The 22,126-nt window shown below is 45.2% G+C and overlaps 1 long non-coding RNA gene across 1 annotated transcript; it reads right to left on the bottom strand.

Moving 5' to 3' along the window:
* Positions 1-265: 265 nt before the first annotated feature.
* Positions 266-8,649, bottom strand: LOC308607780. Its single transcript, XR_014014045.1, has 3 exons — positions 8,321-8,649; positions 2,016-2,116; positions 266-1,020 (listed from the first exon to the last, which is right to left on the bottom strand). It is a non-coding gene; the product is annotated as an uncharacterized lncRNA (long non-coding RNA).
* Positions 8,650-22,126: the final 13,477 nt, after the last annotated feature.

Raw genomic sequence — 22,126 nt, 5'->3', positions numbered from 1 at the left:
CGTGGGAGGATTTAACTCCCAGCACCTGAGCCAGGGAGTTCAGTGAGTTTCTTTCCTGCTCGGTTAAAATGACAAATTGGTACATGAGCGCTTAATGAAAGATGCTGGAAACGTCCGTGGAGATCAGAAACATCGCCTCGCCTCGCTGACAGCCAAGCCATCTGCATTCCCACATTCCTATTAATTCCTTAACAATAAACGACAGGAGTGCCTAGAGGGTTAACAGCTTAATTTAATCTCTGAGATTCCTTCGTGGAGCGCTAAGAGTTAGAAAGGCATTTACAAAACGTTATCTGCACACCTGATTTTCCCCACTTGATGTGTCTTCTGGAGCGGGCACACCCATTCCTGACACACCTCGCACAGAGGCTCTGCCCCTCTGGCTGATAGAACACTCTCCACTGGGCCACTCTTGGGCTCCTTGAACCACGCCATTGGACTCTCAGTGTCACAAGATTTAGCCTCTTAGCAGTCGCCCCAAATGCCGGTTTACGTTATTTCTCCAGGGCCTTTTAGGGACAGGAAAGTCCCCAAATAGAGCTCGAAAGGTGATGTCCCTGTTTCGGGTGAATTTCCTTCCCTGGTGCGGAGTAAAGGGAAGAGGTACTTGGTAGCAGCAACCAGCTTGGAGACCTATCAGTTCAGGCTTTGAGAGTCTCTGGCAGATCAAGAACTACTCATTGGAGAAGACCAATCCTAATGCCATTTTGGGGATAAGGAAACTGAGATCCGGAAATGTTTAATAGTTTGTTTAAGGCCATATATCCAGGTAATGTCAAAGCCTCAAAGTAGGATTCAAGTCTCCTTACTCCCAGACAAATATTTGTTTGACAATAGGGTTGGCACATAAATTTCATCTTACGAGGTAACTCCCATCACTGGTTGGTAGGGGCTGTCCAGAGCCCTGTGGACTTCTCAGAAAGCCGCGGTTACAGTCTGGAGATGTCTTCTAGGGACGGAGAGGGGGCAGAGATTCCAGGTACTTGCAGTCTCTGCACTTTTCAGTCTCTGCACTGTTTCCTGTGGGTTAGGCATTAAAGGCTTTTATTAAAATGGAAATGTTATCTGGGAGGAATAATGCATTAAGCCATTATCTGTCATTAACAACTTGGCTAGAATTCATTTAAGATTAGTTTGCTAGTTGCCCAGCAGATCCCTGAGGGAATCAGAGTTTTGACCAAGATAGGGGCCTAGGAAAGGACACAGGGCCTTGCCCTGCAGAGTGCAATATTTAAGGGTTCAGTGTAGACAGGACTTAGGAGACACTGCATATCCAGTGGGCCCGAGGTAAGAGGAAGAAGTGACCCTGAAGACTTTTGCACAATCCTCTCTTGGCTTACCTTTGTGTAGTATGGTTTCTACCAGTCATATTACCTGATTCTCTGTTTCCCCAAAGGTAAAATAAAGAGCTGGACTAGGTCACAGGTTCTCAAACCTGTACATATTAGAATCACCTGGAAGACTTTTTTTTTTTTTTTTTAAATGCCAATGTTTGGGTCCTACCCAGGCCAATTAAATCAGAATGTCCAAGTCTGAGCCCTGGGCCTCCTTTTCCCACCTCTCTATAGAATATCCTGGTATCAGTCATTATACCATCTGGTCCTTATCCTGATACTAACATATTTTACATACTTACAATTCCACTTTCTGTATCATTCTGCATTTTCAATGTATCAAAATGCTTTCAGAGGCAGGTAACAAGAATACTTAACAAAAAGCCTCAATAGCAGTTTTCACTGTCTCACAAAAGAAGTGTAGAGGTCCTACTTTGGTTCATCAGCTGAAAAATACTACAACTGAGCAGACTTCTTTCATCCTTTCATTTCTTTACTCTCAGCATTGGCTCTTGGTCTTTAGACTTGCTGTTGCATGGTTGCCATAGTTGAAGAATCATGTTTTCATACAACTGTGTTCACAGCCATGAAGGAATAAAGCGCAGGGGCCTCACGCATGCTCATCCTTTTAACTAGAAGAAAAATGTCCCCAGACATCTCCCAGTAGGGTCTTCCTCTTACCTCTCATTGGCCAGAACTGGCTCATGTGGCTGTCTTTAGCTTCAAGTGAACCTGGGAAAGCAAGAGTCTGGTACTTTCCGCCTTTATCATGAGAGGCAGCTCTGCTAGAAATAAAGAAGGGTGAGTATTGGGTAAGCTATTTAGAGAATCTGCCTAATTGCAGTAAATATATTTGGTAACACATAAGACATAATTAAATATCTATCATAACAGTTAGGGACCTAAATGCAGCTGCTACTTTATATATTACTTCCTTAAGCTTTTTATTCATATCTGCAGTGCTAGCTCCTGAGACCACATCCTCCTACCTAGGCAGGAAGTATAAAAGAAGATCAAGGCCATTTAGATGTGTTTTGTTAACTTGTGGTGTGACTATAAATGTCTTCCTGAACAGCAGACTCCTGTCGTCTGGGATCTGATTCCTCCACCCCATCTTGCCAACTGACGTCACAGCATTCAGACCTTCATCCTATTCTTGAACAAGGCAGACCACGTATCTGCGCCTTCATCTCCAGATCCCAGACCACTGCTGTTTGTCTGTCCTTGACCTGAGAGCTCTCTAGAAGTCCTATCTCCCTAACAGACAAACCCAATTCTGCTGCTGGGAGTGAGAAGAAGAAAAAAAAAAAGAAAGGTATGTATACATGCACTGAATAAAGCAGAATACATATGGAACAAACCAAATGTGTCAGTATTGAGGGGATGCCAAACAAAGGGAACCTCAGCTGGTTTAATCAGATCAGGGCTGGTCCCTGGCAAAATATGACATTTTGAAAATGTTCTTTGGTTAATGGGTTAATACCCTTACTATATAAAGAGTTCTTAAAAGTCTACAGTATAGGAAAAAAAAAAAAGGCCAAATACCCACAAAGAAAAATAGGTAAGGAGTAGAACTAGTATTTACAAAAGAAGTAATACAAAAGGCCATAGATGCATTTTTAGAAGTTCTTTACGGATAATCTAATACATATAAATCAAGACGAGATACCAGTTCTTTCAACTTGACAAAGGTTTAAGAAGGTTCTAAAAAATATAATACTTAATGTACTGGATAAGCTCAATAGCACTTGGTCCATTCCTACTGTTTCTGGTGTGTGTGTGGGGGTTTGTTTGTTTGTGGTTTTTTTTGTATTGCAGAGGCTGGAAAGCTAAATATTACATTTTCCAGTTAGGATTCTAGACGTGAATTAGGTTTCAGTAATTAAATGCACTTTCCTGAGATTTGGATGATGGTGTCTGCAGCTGTCCAAAGCCTTAAGCTTTGGGTCAGATCCTTTAAACTACTGAACATTGTAGAAAATAACAGGCTTAACAATAACTAATGTGTATGGTGCTTTAAATAAGTTAAAAAGCAAGTTTCCCATATGTAAGCTCAAGGAAATAAAGTATTTAGTTCCCAATCTGGTTTCATGGCTCACCTCTCTCTCTGTCGGGCCTCAGTTTCCTCCTCTGTACAGTGAAAGGGATTTATTAGATGACTCCTGCCCCCTTGACAGCCTAGCCTCATGCCATCAAACACAGTGCTGGCTCCTTTCTCCTGGAGGAGTCTGCCATGCAGGTGACCCTAACCTAGCTTGAAGGTCAGTGGGAGAACCCCAAACTCTTGAGGCAGATCAAAGTTCATCTCTTTGGTCAACTCATTTGCTCAGGGTGGAGACCACACCTACTCTCAGTGTTAGTATCCATGTGCTTTGCCATTTTAGTTCTATGACTCTCCTACACAAGTGGGTGGGTGACATCATTTCAGGAGTCCTGAAATAGGAGTTCTTAAAACCCTCCTGTCAACTATTTCCGAATACCACCCCCCCTTCCTGAATGCTGGCATGCTGGCATAGTGCATTCACCATTAGAAATGGCTCCATTAGGTCAAGGAATTTTTTCCAGCTTAATTGAAAATACATTATCAAAGGAAGTAATACATTAACATATTAACCCCAGCTGACCTCATTAGCACTCATTAGGCATGAGGTTAGCTAACAAGTTATCAGTTTGGAGGGCAGGGAGCAGATCTGGAAGAGAAAGGGAGGATGGACCAAGTCTGACCCGAAGACGGGGTTCTCAGGGAGGACAAGGCTAGGTGAGGTGCTGCAGGGGACACAGGAGGAAACATGGGGGCAGCATGAGTGTACTTCGTTCGTCCATTCAAACAAATAAACATGTGTGACGACTTCATTACATGCCGGGCACAATGTTAGATGTTGTGGATACAGAGGTGAATAAATATTAGTCTTAGTTCCTAAGGCAGATACAGTCTGGCTGGGGAGGGGGAGGAGCAAATGTAAAATGAGCAAGAAAGTACTACATACAGTGTATGTCCTCAGTGTGTGCACAAAAGAAAGAGCGGGCCATTCTTCCTGGAGGCATCAGAACAAATTTCATGGAGGCAGGATTGCTTTCCTTCCTGGTGTGAAGAAGGAGCCACTAGAGGAGGAGGGAGGGGAAACAAACTGCAGCTACCTCGAAACATCTTATCTAGGGCCAGCCTTGATAAAGGAAATGAAAGACTTTCCTTGTGATTGGATAATGAGGCAAAATAAATGTATAGAGGCATTGGAGGCAGAGTCCCATTTGATTCCTTCCGCAGCTGGAAGGCAAGCTGCTTGCCCAGTGCCTGTGGGTCACCAACAGCAACATGGGGTAGAGTTTGTGGTGGCTCAGAGTGTGGACTTGGCTGTCATACCCTGGGTTTGAACCCTGGCTCTGTGACCTTGAACAAAGTACTTACCACCCCTGGTTCCAGTTTTCTTGTTTGTAAAATGGGGAGAAAAATCATACCCATCTCATGGAGTTGGGAGAATTAAATGAAATATGCATAGAAAGCACTCAGCAATTGTGTCAATTACCAGGTAGTTTTTGAGATGTGTTCTATGAAACAGAAATGACCTGATTCAATGGCAGAGCCCAGGAATTCTAGCTCCAGTTCAGTGTCTTTGGTCTCACTGATGAAAGCAACAGTTTCTCCATGGTGTCCCGGGGATCTTGTGAATCTTTTTTATAACCCTTTTGCCTGCCTCATCCAATTCCTTTCCCATCCAATTCTTTTGTAATTATAACCATGCCTCATGTTCAGAAAATTCAGGACAGGAAAATCTGAGTGTGTTTAACAGATACACCTAGGGTTCATTATTCATATTACAAAATAATTATTTGTTTTACAAGAGAATTAACCTTTACAAAGTTAATTTCCTGTGTACATGCAAAACTGAATGCAGAATATAAAAACTTTACATACAGCTTAGAATCATAAAATTGTGAAACCTTAGAACTGACCTTTGAAACTATCTAGGCCAGCGGTTTTCATAATTTTATTGTAGCAGCCCTATTTCTTTATTTCTTTCTTTATTTTTTTAAACATCTTTATTGGAGTATAATTACTTTACAAAGGTGTGTTAGTTTCTGCTGTATAACAAAGTGAATCAGCTATACATATACATATATCCCCATATCTCCTCCTTCTTACATCTCCCTCCCTCCCACCCTCCCTATCCCACCCCTCTAGGTGGTCACAAAGCACCGAGCTGATCTCCCTGTGCTGAGGCTGCTTCCCACTAGCTTTCTATTTTACGTTTGGTAGTGTGTATATGTCCATGCTGCTCTCTCACTTCGTCCCAGCTTACCCTTCCCCCTCCCTGTGTCCTCAAGTCCATTCTCTACATCTGCGTCTTTATTCCTGTCCTGCCCCTAGGTTCTTCAGGACCATTAGCAGCCCTGTTCCTTTAGAAGTCTGTCTTAGATTTCCTAGCTGCATGATGCAGAGGCAGGCAGAATTAACTCGGTTAAACCAGGGATGGGGAAGAGGCAGCTCTCACTCTCGTAGCCTCTTGCTCTATCCCAGAAGGAGCTTCAGAACCCCTCCGAGGAACCCTAGGGCTTCTAGGAACATAAATTGGAGTTCCACTGATCTACCACAGCCATCTTACTCTACATTCCTTTCGTAAAACTTGATACTCCTGTATTTCTATTAATTCAACTGTCATTTTTTTTTTTTTTTTGCGGTACACGGGCCTCTCACTGTTGTGGCCTCTCCCGTTGCGGAGCACAGGCTCCGGACACGCAGGCTCAGCGGCCATGGCTCATGGACCCAGCCGCTCTGGGGCATGTGGGATCTTCCTGGACCAGGGCACGAACCCGCGTCCCCTGCATCGGCAGGCGGACTCTCAACCACTGCGCCACCAGGGAAGTCCTGTCATTTTCTTTTTTAAATTATAGGTTCTTTGAGGGCAAGAACCTTTTTGTTTAAATAAAAAAAAAATTCTTCATGTGTTGCTCTGCATGTAAATGGAGTATTTAAGGTCTTGTTAAAGTCTTCCTGTTAGTGGCAGAAATGAACAGAAACTATTGTTATATATAAACACCCTTTATCAAATCTTCGAAAAGTGATTTCATAGAACCATTGAATTTTCAGCTTGAAGGGACCTTAGAGAATGTGTACTTTCTCATTTTCTGGATGTGGAAACTGGGGCCCAGATAAGTGATTCGGTTGATGTCATGCTGTAAGTTAATAGCAGAGCTGGGACAAGAGTGCTAGACACCTGATTCTTGGATTAAGGCCGCTGCAACTTCTAACAAGAGGCTGCTCTTACACTAGTAGAATATTATAGATTTGTATTCCTGAAAACACTCGTCAGCTACCTACAGATCCCTTTCTTTTCTCAACAGTTAATCCAGAGAACTATCTTAATAATCAAAGGCCCATGTTTTATTACATACATTTTTAAAAATTATAAAAGTAAAAATGGACTGACATAAGGAGATGTCCAGGATATAGCAAATGGAAATGCAAGTATTATATGTGGGATGATCCCATTTTGTTTAAAGCTTAGGTTATTTCTCTAAGGTAGCTGAACATGTTTTTCTCTCACACATGACTCAAGTATCTAATGAACATTCAAGTATCTAATGGTGTGATAACCACACCTGTTAATTTATATCAGTTGACATTGGTGCATGACTATAAGAACTGTAAGAGGTTTTTATTTACTTTATCTTATTACAGTTACCATTGCACAGTGTTGCACAGTATATATGCATCATAATTTATTTACCCAATCCTTTTTTGACAACATTTAGGTTATCTCCAATTTTTCAACAAGCTGCAGTGGAATTCCTCACACAAACATCCTTTTGCAGAGCACAGCATTTTTGTGGGACAAATTCTTAGAAGTGGAACTGCTGGATCAAATTTTGAGATACTGTATGGTATTTATTCTCAGGTTTTTCTTTTGCTTCCGAGACTAAAATGAATAAACCCCAGCATCCATATATAACTTTATAGTTTACCAGGGCTTTCACAAACAGGATGTTGTTACTTGAACTTTTTAACTACTCGTGTGGGTTTACAGATGAGGAATATGAGGTTTAGATAAGTTAAGTAATTTGCTCAAGTCATTTAGTTAGGGAAGGTGGAGCCAGATTTGAAAACTAGGTCTTCTCACTCCAGGTGTAGGGCCAAAAGTCCCCAATGAAAATACAGAAACTGGGGCATAGACATCATCTGGCCTTCACCTTAAAATCACCTTAATACCTTACAATCATCCCGAGAGCGATTCAGTTGTATCCCCAGAATCAACCACTGCCACAGTCTCCTGTGGTGAGAAGAGGTTCAAAAGCGTATTGATGAGGGACTTCCCTGGTGGTCCAGTGGGTAAGACTCCGCGGTCCCCATGCAGGGGGCCCAGGTTCGATCCCTGGTCAGGAAACTAGATTCTGCATGCGTGCTGCAACTAAGAGTCCGTGTGCCACAACTAAGAAGTCTGCATCCTGCAACTAAAAGATCCTGGATACCGCAACTAAGGATCCCGAGTGCAGCAGCTAAGACCTGGCTCAGCTGAAATAAATACATAAATGTTAACAACAACAAAAAAAGAGTATTGATGAAACCATTTGTGCCCTAGATATAGAGGAGAGGAGAAGCCCTAAGATTTGCTAACTAGACCCACTGGACAGGCCTCTGTGAGAGAAGAGGGGTAAGTGTGTGTGGCGGGGGGCGGGTGCAGCATAAGGCGCTTTTTCTTCTGGAGACAGAGGACTCTGCTCTGCTGCATTTCAACTTGCTAGTGGGTTTCTAGCATGGGCTGGGGCCCAATCAACAGCTCTGACTGTAAAGTTGTCCTTGTGCAAACATCCCTTTTTCCTGTCCATGCAAACTACTTACCGATGCTAAAGCAATTACGTCTTATGTGCTTTAATAGACGTTTGACGGGCACCTACCGTGTGTAAGGCCCTGAGGATGTTGACTTAGTTCGGGCTGCTATAACATAATACCATAAAGTAGGCAGCATACACAACAGACATTTGTTTCTTACGGTTCTGGAGGCTGGAAGTCCAAGATCAGGGTGCCAGCATAGTGAGGTTCCTGGTGAGAGTCCTCTTCCTGGTTTACAGACGGCTGCCGTCTCCTTGCTGTAGCCTTCTCACGTGGCCAAGAAAAAAAGGTTTCAGCTTCTCTTCCATTTTATAAAGGCATTATATCCCAACATTGGGGCCCCACCCCCATGGCCTAATTTAACCCTGATTACCTCCCAAATGCCCACTTCCAAATACCGTTATATTGGGGATTAGGGTTCCAACATATGAATGGGTGTGGGGCACAGACATTCAGTCCACAGCAGACGGGAGACTAGCAGTGCACAGAGGTGTCTGCCAAAAGACGAGGGGGTCTTCTGTAGCACCTCCATTCTCAGCCACCCAACTCTGCCCAACCCTAGATCTCGTGGGAGGAGACGCCGGTTTGGTGGGAGGAGAGCTAGCAAAGGCCTGTCTTGTCACACCACCGCCACGGACCGGCGGCTGTGAGGGGGCCTCGGCAACCTTTCAGGCCTGGGCTATCTCTGGCTCGGTCTCCTCTTGTGAGACCCTGTGTCCAAGCTGCATATTATGCTAGTAGGACCCAGAGAGATTTATTTGGTGACCTTTCAGGATGCGGCATCCAAGCAGGGGGAGGGAGCAAGTCAGCTCCGAAGTGGTTAATTTTACTGGCTCTTAAAGTGATGAGCGGTGGGACGTGAGTCTGAAATGAACTCGCCTTGTTCGAAGGGGTTCCAAGACAGCGGAACTCCATCAGCAGCGGGCCGCACGGTTCCAGGCTGCAATTCATGCCCGTGCGCCTCTGCAAAATGGGGGGTGACAGTTCATTTTGCCAGTGACAGTCTGTGGGTGTCGGTCGCTGCTTCTCCTGTCGACTGCCCGGCTGAAGTGAAGTGCAGCTCCAAGACACCCTCGTTTGGTATTCGCCTCAGCTGGACAGGACGGTCCCAGGACCCAAGGTGTGCAAATCTCACTCTAGCCCCGCAGCTTGTCTTCTTCCCCTCTTCATGCATGCACGAAATGCCGATACAGGACTGCGGGTCCCAGGAGCCATCTTCCCACTTCCTAGGCCTCACCTTTACTTCCAACTTCCACTTCCGGCAGACTGGGTTTCCTCCTCCCTTCGGGACCTTGTACTGTAGAACAAAGCCATCCTGCTCAGAGGGCTTCCAGCTTTCTGACAGAGGACTAAGGGCAAGGTGAGGTACGGACATGGGTGTGGAGAAGTTGCTGCTGCCAGTGGGGGCATGGAGGGAAAACAGATACACTCAGCAGGGCACTGCCTTCCCCACCAGGGCCTCAGCGTTTGAGGAAACTCCTGAACAAGGGCAGAGAGAGAGAGGAAGGAGAAAGGGAGGTGACCCTGTGATGCATGCACTTGATCCGGGACTGCACTCCTTCCCCAGTACTTTCTACTTCCCTTAAAAAAAAAAAAAAAAAGAATTAGAGCTCATGTATCTCTGTTAACTTTCCTCATTTTGATAACTGGTGTTATCTAAGGTGTTCCTCATTCTTAGGAAATACTACTGAAGTATTCACGGGAAAAGGAGCATTATATCTGAAATTTACTCTCAGATGGTTTGGAAAAAATATGTAAATTTACATAAATAGAAAACAGTAAAGCCAACGTGACAAAAGCTAACAATTGATGAGTCTAGGTAAATGGTATACAAGAATTCTAGTACTGGGGTACCTAAACTTTTCTGTAAGCTTGAAATTAATTCAAAATAAAAAATATTTTTTAAAAAAGCCAAGAGACTTACCTTCAGCACTTCCTCAATAAGCGTTCGTTTAGAACCTACGATGCACCAGGCACAGTAAGTGCTGAGGATACAGTGGTGAACATGATAGGAAAGGTCTGGGCCCTCAGGGGGGGTTGGGAGGGAAGACAGGTGGTAGACAGGTAGTTACAGATGGGACTTGAGTTTTGAATGGTAGGTCTTAGTGCTACAGGAACGTATGAGAAGGAAACCAGCTAGCCTGGAGAGCCAAGGATGGTTACCAGAAGAAATGATGTTTAAGTTGAGACTTGAAGCATGAGTAAGGGTCAGCTGAATGAAGGGTAGGGGGAAGAGTGTTGCAGAGGGAGGGAACAGAACATGTGGAGAAATGAAAGTGGGAGTGGGTGTGTCTCAATGAGAAACTGAAAGAAGTCTGCTACTGAAGATGACAGAGAGTAAGAGGACCATTTGGCAGAGGAGATAAGCAAGAGGTCAAGCATGGTCGGGGGGATGGGGACATATTAGCCATATTGAGGGGTTTGGAAGCATAATATTGGGAGACTACTAAAGTTTTAATTAGTGAAGGACATAAGCAGATTTTTAAAAAAAGAGATCACTGGCTATAATGTGGAAAATAGGTTGACAGGGTATAAGACTAGGGGGCTGCAAGATGAGAGGTGATGGTGGCTTGGGACAGGAGAGAAGGCAGCAGGGCTGGAGAGAAGTGGAGAGTTTGAAAGATATTTAGCAGGTGGAATTGGCAGAGGGAGAAAGAGGAATGAATGACCCCCAGGCTTCTAGATTGGGCAACTGGATTATCCACAGTACCATTTACTGACCTGGGGAAGATGGGAGGAGAGGGAGAGCTGGCTAAGAAGGGGCCAGTTGTTATCTTTGTGAAATCTGGGTCTACCCTGAACATATCACAACCAAAAAAATATCACACCTAGTAAAGCAGAGTCCCAGACAGGCTGGAACTAAGGCTCCAGTGAGTGAACAGAGTAAGGATCTAAACCCCTGGCTGACCACACCCCTGATTTTCAAGGGCCCAGAAGTCCTGTCAGAGAGAATTTGAACCTTTTCTATTGTGATTTAGGCATATTCAGGCAGCTCTGTAGGGAGCTGTGATGGATAGATTGCTTTACCTGTTCAACAACTCTACCCACCTTTAGAAACAGCGATCTGTGTTGTCTAGGAATTTCTTCTCCCTCATTTCCACTCATGTGGTTTCTGTAGGAACTGCTATGTTCTTACATAACACTGCCCGCATGACCACAACTGACCTGGGTTGGGCCAATGAGAGCCGTTCTATGGCCTAAGAGACAATGGAATCCAGGGGCCCAAAGACAAGCTGCATTTAAGGCCTGCCTTCCATGTTCAGTTATTCAAGGATTCCTTGGAATCTTGGTGACAATTAATTTCTTTTTTTTTTTTTTTTTTTTTTTTTTTTTGCCTAAGGCTATTTGATTTGGGTTTCTGTCTCATCCGATCAATCATCCATGGGACCCTTAAAGAAGCCAGGTTGTTGGAAAGCAAAGGAGACTGCTGAGAGAAAGAAAATCGCAAAAGTAAGGATGGAGTCGGCAGATGGGCCACGCTCAGTGACAAACTTTGAGTGGAAGGCAGCATATGGTTATTCTTAAGCCCTCCTGACCCAGCCCTGGCAGGTACTGAAGTCTCTGTCAGGTGAAGGGTAAGCAAGGCCACACCTTATGGGCAGCATGGCAAAAGTAGGCACTTTTCAAAATGAGCCAAGGGACAAATAAGAACCAATGGGTTGGCAGAGGCAGAAGTGATGCAAATCTGGGAAATAACCCTGGAAATATCAAAAAGACACAAGAGGGGCCTACCTGGTGGCGCAGTGGTTGAGAGTCCGCCTGCCAATGCAGGGGATACGGGTTCGTGCCCCGGTCTGGGAGGATCCCATATGCCGCGGAGCGGCTGGGCCCGTGAGCCATGGCCGCTGGGCCTGCGCGTCCAGAGCCTGTGCTCCGCAACGGGAGAGGCCACAACAGTGAGAGGCCCGCATACCGCAAAAAAAAGAAAAAAAAAAAAAAAAAAAAAAGACACAAGAAAGGAGAAAGATGGACTGAGATCATCACATTTGAGAGATGGAGGCTATGATCCAGTGGTCTCAGGGACAAATTGTTAAAGTGATCTCACCTGGTAGTACCTGGGAACCCACACTAAAACTTATTAGTACAAAGAGAAGCCACTGAGGAAGACCAGATCTGAGCCAGGAGTTTAGTAAAGTTGACCAAAGATGGAAGATTCCAGAGGTCAATGATCAAAGCTCCTAGGGAAAAAAATTCTGAAATAAGCATTGCTTGCCTTCAGATCCCTTTCGTTCTCCATCCTTCCTTGGTACCCAATCCCTCAAGTTGATTTTCATATTAATACTTAATTTTTAATATTCACCCAGGCCTGAATTCTCTTCTCTTGGGTAATGCTGAGTGTCCCAGATATTTCTTGCTTTCATGTCCTATCAAAACTTACCTGCCTGTACCCTATATCAGCCCCTGAAGACAGCCGCTAATCTGATAAACTGATGTGTACTAATGGGATAAAGAGTGAGAATGGAGCAACATGTGAGCCCTGCCAGGTAATTCATATCTCATTTATTTACGAATTCTTACTACCTGACACTGTTCCTGGAACACACCAGGTATTCAGTTCATGTCTGCTTAAATGAAATAGATGGAGTATGCTTCTTTTCTGGAGGCAATACCTTACTCAAAGTTAAGGCTCTCCCTCATGGTAAGAATTTCAAGTACTGTAATAACCTATAAGGGAAAAGAGTCTGAAAAAGAAATCATGGAATTCTGGATGTTAGAGCTGAAAGGAACCTTATTTCCTCATGTACAGTTGAGGAAGTGGGTCCTTTAATAAAAAGAAAAGATAATCAAATTACCTGTCCTAGATGATTTAGTTACCAGAAGACATGATGCCAAACCACATATTCTCTTGGAGTTCCTATAAAGTCCATTATTCTTTGGTTTCATGATTCTGTTTTGGACACTAACCTATAAACCCTCTGAACAATCAGACTCATGCTCCTCTCAGTGGCCTGAGAGAAACAGTGTGGATTGGGTGGGGATAATTGTTTGGAAGCCCACGGTCCTGTCACTTAACTATTTTCTTATCCAGAATCTTCCCTCGTTTGGCATCAGCTAACATAGGAAGTGGTAATGCTATTATCTGTAGATTCAGCCAAATCACCATTTCCTGATTCTAATGTTCAACAACCACTTTTGAATCCACCCCTCACTTCCTCTCTGCTTCAGTTTGAGGTTCAAAAGCCTTCAGGAAGCAAATTAGTACTCAGCTGAGCAGAATGGGGCCCCGACACCCTTGTGGTTCAGCTGTTCGTTAATTTGCTGTAACTCAGGTACATCCCTTCTCCAGTCTGGACCTCAGTTTTTCACTATAAGCTACAGGGTTTCTCAAGTCCCTTCTAGCTCTGAAATCTAAGATCCTTTGATGAGATTCTGAAAGGAGAATTTTATGAACCAGCTCCTTTTGGAAAGAAAAATGTGTCATACAGCTCTATGAATCTCTTCTTAGCCCAAAGCTTGTTTTTTTTTCAGAGCACTATACTGAAACCGTGAAAGAAATCAGAAAAGCAGGAAGACTGGCAGTGTCTGCCAGTGTCTCATACGATTTGGTAAATGGACTCAGAGGATGCCAGCACCAAAGTGGCCAGAGCAGCTCTTTGCCAAGGCTGAGTGGTTGTCAAGAGAAGAGGCTGTGGGCTCCTCCTTCGATACTGCTACATTCCTCTCCAAGCCTCTGTTTTCCATCAGTTTAGCATGAACTGGTCTCCTACTCTGGGCCAGCTTGGAAGGAATTGTATCCTGGTTTTGTTTCCAAATCAGTATGGAGGTGAGGAAGTCCTGTTGAGGCTCTCCAATGGTGATCATCACACTCTCTGTTTTTAACCATAGAATTAGGGTTAGAAGCCCTAGTAACTAGCACTGGTGAGATGGAAAACTCACTTCCTGGGGCAGGGTTCCACTGGGCATTGTAGACTGAGAACTATTAAGCCTATCCTGTTAAGCATAATTGGGTACCATCTTCTCCTGGGGACTCTGGAAGCCCTCAGCCTTCTCTTCCTCAGGCATTTTCTCCTGGTGGTAAGATGTTGAAAGTTGGAGGTTAAATGACTTGCCCAAAATCACACTGTTGATGGCAGAGCGGAGATGAAAACCTCGGCCAATCTTCCAAGTCCTTAATCTGGCTCTTGCGGGACCCTGCCACAGCTGCTCCTCATAAAAGGGACAGTCGCACCTCCTGAGGACACTGGGCAGGGATGCCAGGTATTGATGTGACTGCCGTTCCAGCCCCCAGTGACCTTTTACATCCTGCAGCCTGCTCAGACTGTGGAGGAAGCAGCTCTGGAGCAGTGGGGGTTGCCATATGCAGAGCTGCCCCGGCGAAGATGACAGGTTGTCTGTCATGTACGAAGCCTATGTATGGCCCGGACCACAGAGCTTCCATCGGAGGAGAAATTAAACCTGTCTCACATACCAATCCCTGTGCTCTGATTACATTTACAGAGGTCATGGCCTGCATTCTGTCACCATGGAAACCTCTCGGGCTGCCAGTGTTGTCTGTGTGTGTGGTTGATATTTAAAGGCAAAGTCACAGGCCCCATTGCCCAACTATCAGCTGCCAGGGGCAATCGGTCTCCTTCACCAGCCTGAGTCCTGGTGCTTCATCCAAGAGATAAGAGGAAGAGGAAGAGATGGGTAAAAGGGCCCACCTGTCTCTAACAGGCGGGCCTCCAGTAGAGCCAGGTTTGCAGGGAGGGGGCTCTGGGATGGCGGTGCTGGTATCGCAGTTGTGGGGGAACCAAAAAGCATCCCGACTTTGTCACAATACAAGCATCTTCTCACAGGCATATGAGCCCACTGTTAAGTAGAGCCCTTCTTTCTCTAATAACTTCCAAGTCGTGAGCACATTTCAGAGCAGCCAGATGGAGCTGGGGAAGGCCCCTCTGCCTGAGTGCCCTTGGTGGTTTCGATTTTGCACATCTGGTAGCTGTGTGAATTGTGCTGATAACAATACCATTTATGAAGGATCCCTGTTTCTTCCAAAGACCCCACAGCACTGTCCTGGAAAAAGCTACCAGGGGAGTGACTTATCAGGAGTCCCAGGTGTTGGAAGAGGTAAATAACACCTGATTCAACAGAGTAAGAAAAGAACACAAGTGCTGACTCGGCTTGTGACCATCAATTTTTTCTTTAGTCTCAAGACAATTATTTCCACACCGTGGAATGGAGTGTAGAGAACACCAGCACCTTAATAGGCTGGGAGCAGAGGCTGTTTAGAGGAGATGTGAAGCCCTGTGGGCATAAAATGAAGAGGAATATTCTGCAATATGCATCTTACAACTTGTCATTAAGTGGATGGCCTCAATGATGTGATGCAATAGGCTTTGATTGGAATATTGAGCTCTGAGAAAGGAAATTCTGCATCAGTAGTCTCACGATGTGGAATATCACATATTCCTCAATAAGACATGTCATTGTATTGATAGTGCATATGCTAAAACGTGCAGCAGTGGATAATAATAGCTTGACTCTCCACAAGGCACTTTTCTTTAGGAATTTACAGCCACTCCCTGAAGCTTCTCAATGTCCTTGTGGGTGGAACATGGCATATCCTGAAATTACAACTAGGGAAACGGAGTGAATCTATTTGATTTAATTTCCTCTTTATTTTCTCTTACATTTTCTTTCTATTTCTCAATTTCTTTACTTCTTCATCCAGTTTCTCATTCACCTTCTTCGTTTCCATTTTTCTTGCTTGCTTGTTTTATCCCTAGTCCATCACCCCTCCCTGTCAAATACCCCCCACCCCCACCCCACACACTGCTTTCTGTAGAGCTCAGCCCTGCTGGCAGCCCTACAGACTAAAGAGGCTACCGACTCCTGGGATATAATCTGCCTTCTGATTGGTTCTTTCTGGGGTCTGCATTTATAGTGGAAACTTGATTTCTGCAGTGAGTGAAAGGAGGAGTTAATATCTCATGCCTTCCAGACGAAGGTTTTCCCCATGTGGTTCACAAGCACTGCAAGTATTCCAGAATAGATAGGGCGGGGAGGAAATCTTTGGAGGTGGGCAGGGAGAAGTGCAGGCTGATCATCCCGATGCGTTACAGCCCGGTGCCAAGGAAGCCAAGGCCACTCTTTCCACCTTTTTAAGGGCAAGTTTGCTTCATAAAGAGGAAAAGCTCTCATCCTTGGAGACCAATGACACACATATCTCAGCCAGTCACTCCTCAAATATATCTTTAGTGAGCAAGGAGGTTCAAATGAGAGATTACGGATGATTCAGTATATATATAGGCATTAAGCACCTCCCAGGGCTAGGGGAATGAATGCAGAGATCATAATAATTGCTAATGTATGTGAATCATCTACCATGTTGCAGGCAGTTATAAACACAATAGATATTAGCTCTTTGAATCCTCACAACAACCTTGAAAATACTAATAGTGTTGCCATTTTACAGATAGGGAAATTGAGGTATGGAGAGGATAAGTAGCTTGACCAAGGTCACAGTAGGCAAGTGGCAGATGTGAGCAGAGAACTGCCTGGCTTCAGGGCCACTATACTCCATCACCTCTTTGGTGGGGTCAGGATTATGCTTTGGGATGTGTATTCTGAATATGGATGAAGAGTGGCATGTGATAATGGGGAGATTGGATGCTGAGGGGTGGATTAAAAGCCATTTCAGTACCACATCTCAACAAAGATAATGAGAACCCAACCCAGAGTGGTGACACTCAGGATTCAAAGGAGGGATTCAAAGGCCATTGTGGGGAGGTAAGATTGGCAGGGTTGGTGGATATTTGGAATGGGAATGAGGAAGGGTCCAAGATGAGTCCTCCATTTTGAGTCTGGATTACTGGACAATAGCAATTTCTTTACAACAGTTACAATTTGTTGAGCATATACCATATATGCTTACAAATGCCATCTTACTTAAGCTTTGTAATTACTCTGTAAGGTAGGAATTATGATATCCAATTTACAGATGAGGAAACTGAGGCTTGTAGAGCTCTGTCCAGAGGCTTAGAGCTGCCGGGTGGCTGAGCCAGAATTGGGACTCACATCTTTTAGACTCATAAACTCATGCCACTTTCACTGAACTTTGTTGCCATTACAAGGATGAAGGGGAGAGGAAATAATAAATTGGTGGAACTGTTCAGATATCCAGGTGGAAATGCACAACAAAGGTATAAATTAGAAGAGTCATCTGCATGAAGGGGAAAGTTGTGGTGGTGGGAGAAAGAAACCACTAAGGACTCAGAGAACAAGGAGAGAAAGGAGAGGAAGAGGAGAAGGGCAAGTGTGAAACTCTGGTGATTACCTGTGACTAGAAGGTGAAATGAAGAGAGGCCAAGAAGGAAGCAGAGAAATAATAGTTAGGAAAGATAGGAAGAAGACCGGGATGGGGCAGTGCCAAGGAAGCTGGGTGCCCAAAGCAAGCGCAAGTGGCCGATGCCACCCAGTGCTGCAGAGAGAGGTTGGTAAAGACTAAGCAGAGGTGAGAAGGAAGGAGGGCATCGATGCTCTCAGGAGGGTCACTTCACTGGTGCAAAGACAGGCAAAGGACGTGAGATCTGATGGGGGGAAGGAAGGAGAAGAAAGGATGAGATTGGAGAAGGTAGCGGGGTTGAAGGAATGTTTTTGTTTGTTTTGTGTTGTTTTTAGGATAGAGGAGACCAAGGATGTTAGCAGACAGAGGGAAAGACTGAAGATGAAAAAGACAGTGAGATTGAAGATCTAAAAGGTGGTAGGAGATGGGGGAGATTGTGAATTCTGTGAAAAGATAAGAGGAGGGACAATTCACTGAATTGAATTACTTTTCAATTCAAAGTCAAGTCTGAAAGTCAGTGCAACAAGGACCGAGAGTGCTGTCTTGTATATGAAAGAGCATGGTTTACATTGGTAGAAAATGCTGCTGGAAAGGAAGTCCAAGGATGTTTAGGACGTTTAGGACAAGGACATTTAGGATTAGACATCTAGAAAGGGAAAAATCGAAATGGACACTGACACAATTCTGCAGGAAAGGAAAGAATGTTTTTCAGGGACCTAAAGGTCATTACACACAGGATGTCCACTAGGGGAAGGGTATTTTCACCCACTTTCTTGCATTGAAATAATCAGCCGTTGCTGGTGTTATTTCTGACTCCAGGTAGTGTTTCTGTTGGTATTTGTAAATATTGGTGAGTCTGGCCAGATTACCTCAGTTCCTGTTAGTGTGCATATTCCTCCAAGCATGTGTGCACCTGTGCGGTGCAGACCAGAGCTTTCTATCAGATTCTAAATAATTGCCTCCTCTCTCACCTTGAATCCCCCTGCCCCAACCCTGAATTCTAACACCTGTAGTAAAGTGAGGGAGAAGAAAAGGAAGAAATAAAGGAAGGGGCTTACGAGCTTAAACTTTTGCCTTTTGAAATAATAAATGAAAGGAAATCAAAGAAAGCCAGTTCTGCCTTTGTAAGGTTGCTTCCCTTCTATTATTTACTTTTAACCTCCCTAATCACCCCTCCTAAAAGAAAGGGTTACTCCTTCCATAGTTTTCCAAAATTTATCATGTCTGCAAATACCTAGCCTATAAAATTAGCCTTGACCCCACCTGCCTCTCATGCAGATTAGCCCCACAGACTGCCTGCACGTCTCACTCAGAGTGCACAGCCTCATCTGGCTGCAGCTGACACTTTCTGCATGCCCCGCACAGCCCCCCACACTTCAGACTCCCAAGAGAACCAATCAAAGACAGAGAATGTCAGAGTCATCAACCTCTTTGGTCTTTAGGGCCTCTGTTCGACTCAGCAGTGCCCCTGGGGGATGTCTAATGCGGTCTAAGGGATAGGCAAAGAAGATGCAAAAAAAAAATAAGTGGGAAATATTAGGGAAAAATAATAAGGGGAGTGATAGAAATATGAGATAAAGAACAAAGAAAGAAATGTTACTATTTAGATGGAGGGAGACCAGCTCTGATTGTTTCACAGAGCTGCTCAGTGATCCCTGGGCTGTAATTATCCGTCTCAGATGTTCAGTTCTCTAAGAGCTTTGGACCAGCACTAGAGAACCAGGATCCTAACGCCAGCACAGCCCTGCTGAGGTGGGTGGCGGCAGAGGACTAGGTCAGTTCCTTATCTTAAATTGGAATCACCTTGAAGACTCTTGAGGTTTAATAGTCCCTCATTCTATTCCGAGCCTGTACCTCACTGAGAACCTGCTTTGGGAATGTTCCCTGATAGGATACGAGAACCTACTTATTCTGTTGTATGTATTAGTGCAAAGGATCTGGAAGTGTGAGCTGGAAGGGGAGGCCATCGAAGTGCATTTGTGTGAGTGTGTGTATAATAGGACCCACGTAAATGGAAAGAGTCGCTAATTAGTAAGAGCAAGGCTTCTGGCAAGCTGTGGAAACCCTGCATCTTAAGGCCACTGAGCGATGTGCCCAAGCGAGCAACTTGTGTCCAGTTCCTCTGCCTCAAGGATGCAATAAGGCTTGGTTTCCGGGGTCTGGCCAAGCATGCAGTGAGCCTGGTTCTTGGCACCGGCTGGATGCGTCATCTCTTCTTCCACAGTCCTTAATGAAGTGTGCAGCTCTTGTCCCCATTAGGCCCCAGCATCGTCAATAAAAGAGTCAATAAGCCCAGTTGATGGGGTTGGGACCCAGGGGCTGAGATGCGGCGGCCGCACATCCACAGGGCAGACGTCAGCTCCACCGTGTGTCGTGACCCAGCATCCAGGGATCAATAACCAGCTCAGAATAAAGCCCAAGAGCTGCCCTCTGCAGTCTCCTCTCCAGACCCATTTCACCCAGGGCGGAGCAGTGCCAGCCAGCTCCTGCTTTGCTTGCAGTTGTTCCTACCCATGCCATTCTGGGTGCCAGATGCTTTTGTTTCTTCCTGATTGAGCCCACTGGACACCCCATGGATGCATATTCAGTGAGCGCCCACCTGGCATGAGAACATGTAGACGGCATCTCCAAGCAGCCCAGAGGCAGGCATGGGCCCTGTTTTCTGTGTCTTCTGTCTCCTGACAGTGTGTGAGGGGCCCCTGTGGACCAGGCGGTATCCTTTCTGCATATCGTGCTGTGGACTCCATTCCTGGCTGCTCTGCATCTCTTTAGATACCTTTATCTTATCTAATTACAAGGAATTTCAGATTAATTTCATGGCCTCTGGTCCAAAGGACCTCTTATCTGTGAGGGCCTCGTATTTTAACCTTGTCATTCTTTTGTTGTTTGCCTTTAAAGGGGAGACAGCTAAGAAGGGGATGCTAGGATCTTGCTGGAATTGGGGCTGGGGGGAGGGGAAAAAGAGGGAGGCAGACAGACCTGGGACTTGTGTATTCTGCTCCATCCCCCTGCCTGCGTGTGGAGACAGCTGGCTGCTTACTCCCATGACAGCCACATGGTACCCAGCCACACAGAACAGGACCCGGGCAGGGACTCGTCTGCTGCCAACCTCTCCAGATCCCTTTGATATTTCCGACAGAGCAGTAAAAGACTCTTGACTATCATGTTTTGCCTTGCCTCTCTCTACCTCCTCCAAGACTCCTCAGTGTGGTTTCCATGGCTACCCCCAATCAGATTTGGCTTCCTGCAAAATTGGATTTCAAAGAAGGACAAGGCTTCAGAGGAATTTGTCCATTTAACAGAATGTCATTAGGAGTAAGGCTGACGGCTGAACCAGGGTCCTTAGATGATTAAGGAGGGGCTGCGCTCCTGTGCGGAGGCAGGTTTCTGTCTGCAAGAGGAAACTTGATGCAACATGACAATGGCATATTGGAATCTGCCAGTCACTGCACTCTACCCAGCTCTGCATCTCCCTCTACCCTATCCCTCTAAAACCCACAGTGGATGTAGAATATCTTTGTCTCGAGTTTCTACTGCTTCCCTTGGTATAAGTAAGCTATGACAGGCAGTGAGGCCTGATAGGACATGCAATTACCAGGGTTTATTGCTTTTTATCAAACAACCCTTTAACTTGTAGCCTAGATCAGCCTTTGACAAATATCCTTAACGAAGAGGGGGAGGTTGTCAAATTTCCTTCCACTCCTGAGAGGAAAGCAAGGCAAAGTGCTGGGGTTACATTTAGGAGGGACCGCGTTTCCCTCGTTGTTTTTTGAACGGTTTTAGATGTAAGAAAAATTGCAACGGTAGTACAGAGAGTTCCCATATAGTCTCCCTTGCCTTTTAACACATGTCAAAAGTACTCAAAAATGATTCCAGAGCAGCTACAATTTTGTAGAAGGAGCTCTGAGTGTGGTAAAAATAAAAATGCCCCAGCAGGGAACTGGTATGGCTCTGGAGCCTAGAGGAGGCAGCCTGCCCACTGTTAACTTTCCCAGGGCAAGAAGCCCTTGCAACAGGAGCCAGACTCCCTGAGACTCTTGCCAGCCCCTGTCCCCCGCATTTCTACCTCAATTTACTGCAGCTTGTGGTTGCATCGTGTAACCCTGAAACCAAGGCACCCTTCCTCTTCAGATGGCAGGACTCAGATGTATAGATGGCTCAAAGCCGCTGGACCACTTAAAGGATCACGCCCCCAACCCTGAAACTGTATCTCTGGAGGGACACTAGGCCAGCAGTCAGGCACTGCTACCAGGAGTCCTTCTGGAGAGTCCCTCCTTGCTGCTCCCATCCCCATATCCACAGTTCTGTCATTATGTCCCCTGATGCTGCTGTAAAAGCCACATCACCCGTCTTCTCCGTTTTCTTTCTCTTACCACTCCCAATGCTTCCCACATATTCTGTAGGTAGAATCTGAGAATAGAAACTCCATTTTTTACAAAGAGGAAATTGGTAGAGGTGAAGTGAGAGGTGTATAAGATCGCAGACTATACAGGGGCTCAGGTTAGCTCACTCCCCAGCTCAAAATTTGTCAACGCCTCCCCACTGTCCACTCAGTTGAGTTCAGAATCCTCACGCTGACCTTCAAGTCCCTTTACAATAGAACCGCAATTTTTCTAGACGACCATAGTTTCCCTACACCATCCAGTAAAAGAGGGTCATCAGCTGTTCCTCAAGCAGGAGAAGGCTTTTCCATCTTTG

Source organism: Mesoplodon bidens (genome assembly GCF_964165515.1).
Source record: "Mesoplodon bidens genome assembly, chromosome: 19".
Lineage (NCBI taxonomy): Eukaryota > Metazoa > Chordata > Mammalia > Artiodactyla > Ziphiidae > Mesoplodon > Mesoplodon bidens.
The sequence above is the reverse complement of the archived record's forward strand: the minus strand, read 5'-3'. Positions and strand labels throughout refer to the sequence as shown.